Source organism: Arachis duranensis, chromosome 3, assembly GCF_000817695.3.
Source record: "Arachis duranensis cultivar V14167 chromosome 3, aradu.V14167.gnm2.J7QH, whole genome shotgun sequence".
NCBI classification, from domain to species: Eukaryota; Viridiplantae; Streptophyta; class Magnoliopsida; order Fabales; family Fabaceae; genus Arachis; species Arachis duranensis.
This window is the reverse complement of record NC_029774.3, coordinates 27,247,611-27,251,834: the sequence shown is the minus strand read 5'-3', so window position 1 is coordinate 27,251,834 and position 4,224 is coordinate 27,247,611.

The window sequence follows — 4,224 nt, the reverse complement described above, 5'->3', positions numbered from 1 at the left end:
GCGCTCTCAACGGCGTTGGAAAGTAGACATCCAGAGCGTTCCAGCAATATATAATAGTCCATACTTTATTCGGAAGTTGACGACGTAACTTGGCGTTGAACGCCAAGTACATGCTGCTGTCTGGAGTTAAACGCCAGAAACACGTCATGATCCGGAGTTGAATGCCCAAAACACGTTATAACTTGGCGTTCAACTCCAAGAAAAGCCTCAACTCGTGGATAGATCAAGCTCAGCCCAAACATACACCAAGTGGGCCCCGGAAGTGGATTTATGCATAAATTACTTACTCATGTAAACCCTAGTAGCTAGTTTAGTATAAATAAGACTTTTTACTAGTGTATTAGTAGTCTTTTGACCACGTTTCATCTCTGGTCTCAGTTTTGTTTTATTCTTCATCTTAGGAGGCCATTGATCACATTTTAGGGGGCTGGCCATTCGGCCATGCCTGAACCTTTCACTTATGTATTTTCAACAGTGGAGTTTCTGCACACCATAGATTAAGGGTGTGGAGCTCTGCTGTACCTCAAGTTTCAATACAATTATTAATCAGAGTCTTCGTGGTATAAGCTAGAATCCATTGGCAGCATTCTTGAGAATCCAGGAAAGTCTAACCTTGTCTGTGGTATTCCTGGTAGGATTCCGGTATTGAATGACTGTGACGAGCTTCAAACTCCTGAAGGTTGGGTGTGATGACAAATGCAAAAGAATCAATGGATTCTACTCCAACCTGATTGAGAACCGACAGATGATTAGCCGTGCTATGACAGAGCATTTGGACCATTTTCACTGAGAGGATGGGATGTAGCTATCAACAAGGGTGATGCCTCCAGACGATTAGTCGTGCAGTGACAGCGCATAGGACCATTTTCCCGAGAGGATTAAAAGTAGCCATTGATGATGGTGATGCCCTACATACAGCTTTCCATGGAAAGGAGTAAGAAGGATTGGATGAATGTAATAAGAAAGTAGAGATTCGAAAGGATTCTAGCATTTCCACACGCCTATCTGAAATCCCCACTATTGATTTACATAAGTATTTCTATCCCTTTTTATTTTATTTATCTTTTAAATATCTAATCCAATTACATTTGACCCTATGAATCCACTTAACTGAAATTTACAAGGTGACCATAGCTTGCTTCATACCAACAATCTCTGTGGGATCGACCCTTACTCACATAAGGTATTACTTGGATGACCCCCCTTACTCACGTAAGGTATTACTTGGATGACCCAGTACACTTGCTGGTTAAGTTGAACGGAGTTGTGGAAAGAAAGTGCTGAGTTAGTTTTTAGGCACATGCCAAAGAGCCATTATTGTTGATCACAATTTCGTCCACCATGTAGCATGATAGCGAAATAAATTCGTGACACTAGTGGAAGCGAAAAATATATTTCAACGAATAGTTGATTCATAATACTATTGATATATGAATGTAGGCATGTAACTTAAGTAAAACCTCGGGATTCTTAGAAATTGTTTTACTAAACAGACTAGTTGTTGATATAAAAAAATTCCAATCATACATAAGATTCCATCAATTGTAATTTACTAAATTTCTTTTCTTTCTCCAAACATGGTTTTTGGAATGTACCTGGGTTTCCTGAATAAGGCCTCCTCAATAGAATGTACATGGGTTTCCTGAATAAGGCCTCCTCAATGGGAGTATAACAGGATAATTACTGTAATAGTCTTATAATTCAACAAGCACGCACAATTACACCACCAGATACATTAGATACATTCACAGAGGAAATAAAGAAAAAAGTACATAAGTCTGCAACTTTATGCACTCAGTGCACTTACCCATGGTTCTTTGTATTCTTTCTCTCTCACACCTGTGGTTAAAGTATCAACAAAATATGATTAATGTAAGGAAGTTTCTTGCAGCAAAGTACAAAACAAAAACTTGTAAGCAAACTACTAAATTGAAATGCATTGGTGGTAGCATACCACTAAATGCAGAATTCTCACTGCCACTGCTGGGATTGCGATATGGCTTGAAGGATGTTGCTTCGCCTCCATAACCAAAGGCAATCTGTGAAGCTGACACTACAAATCACAAAGATAAAAATACAGTTTTAGAAAACAAAAAGAATAATGCTACCCCTGCTTTTGCGAGATGGAAAGGGAAGAGAGGTAAGAGTTCAGATGGGTCAGAGCAGCTTTTGCGAGATGCCAAATGGCCAATAGCATTTACTATCTGCATTCTCATATCAAAACACATGAAATTTATTTATCAAATCTTAGATTCTCAGTATAATCTTATCAATTATATAATCTTATAGAACAACAAGCACCACAAAGATCTGAAACTATTTATGCTACCCTAACTTAGAATTTAGGAACATGAAGCTCAAATCAAAACACATGAAATTAGTTAACAGATAGAGTGAAGAGGAGGTACCTGTCATGGATTTGAACCTGTTACATCATGGACACCATTCTTTGCTGATCAGCTTCTGGAAGTGATTCCAAACCAGCTAACATGCTCTTATCCATGATTCAATTCAATTCAATTAAACCTAGTGTTCTTCATTCACATTGTTGTTCACATAAACAATGAAGTGCCGCATCATTTCATCATGCTAGGTTGCAAATTTATTTTACCAATGTGAGTTCTTTTCATGATTCTTAGTTCAGCTGCAGCCCTCCCCAGTGTCTCCAAAGGTGTAGCCACCTTAACAAACAATAACTAAGTTACAAATACTTAAGAACAAGCTTAACTTAGACACAACTGAAAACAAAAATAAGAATTCACAAAATTGCTTGTTTGGTAACTGCAAATACAATGCTAAAAAAGACATAATTCTTTTCTATCTTGTCTCTATCTCACATTATAATTATAGAAATATTTCAAGAGAAATCAATCAATCATATTACTATAACAAAGGACAAAAAAAGAAAATAAAATAATGATATTCTGCCACAGTATATATATGAAGAATTAAGAAATTTGATAAGAAATTGTTGTAACCTTGAAGAACTAATCTGAATTGCCAATAACTCTGTCAACAACCAAGCCTGCATTCTTAAGCTCCCCGGCAAAGACATTACCGCAATCAAAGTCTTCATCTCCTTTAAGAATCGCCTTTCTCTTGGGAATCACCACACAAATCTCAAATACCAGTTCCACATTCTCTTTCATTTTCCAAAACAAAAATTTTCCCATATGAACAAATTGTTGTTCACTCATCATCAATGCCCCCTTCTTTTTGAGCAAGAGCAAAACTAAGAATGCCATTAAACAGAAAAATAATAAAACAAAGTTTATGGGGAAGCTGATTACCACTACCAAACCTCTAATCTTCCAATCCAAGCTCCTCTGTTTTTCTCTGTTATACCTCTTCACAACTCTTTTCCTCGCTCTCTACACCATTCTCTCTCATTCCAAATGCTTATTCAGATCTTCCCCTTTGGATCCAATTCAGAATCCTCTCTTCTCTTACCCTTCCTCCTATGGAGAGCACAAGTATGCTGTCTCAACCACACGTTCTACATGCACTTCTCCTATTTTCTTTTCAGGTGCTCTGCGTCGATTCCTCTGTTCTGTGTGATTCTCTCCCAATATAGAAAATGCTGAATTTGTGTTGTTGTTGTGATAAAGCTGAAGAATTTCCACTAATGGATTGTGGTTATGGGATTCAGATTACTTGGATGTTGTAAAGGAGATCAAGAATTTGATCAAGGACTCTTCATCAGCTGAGGAGTCGAGTGCTCTGCGCTACATGCTTCTCGGCTACTAGGAAGCTAAAACCATTCATGCAATAAAACCCCCAATTTCTATCAGTGTCATATCCAGAAGCTACAACTCCTAATTAAAAATCCTAAAATTGGATCCCAAAACCTCACAAATTTCACAGAACAAACTGAAAATCGATACATACCTTCTCAAGTGAGCGGCAATGACGATGCTGAGCGACGACGACGATGCTGAGCAGCGACAGTGAGCAAATGCGACGATGATGCTGAGCGGCGACGGTGAGTGCTCGAGATGGCGATACGAGGCGACGATCAGCGCACGCAACGACGATGGTCTGCGTGGCAGAGCCCTAGCCGGCGTCGTCCTCTCCTTCCTTCCCCTCTCCTTTCTTCTTCTCTTCTTCTTCTCGTTCTCCCCTTTTCTGATTTTTCCCTCTTTTGTGTGTGTGTGGGTGAGGATGAGAGTGTGAGCTTATGAGTGGTGAGTTGGTGACTGGTGAGTAGTGAGCTGGTGACTGGTG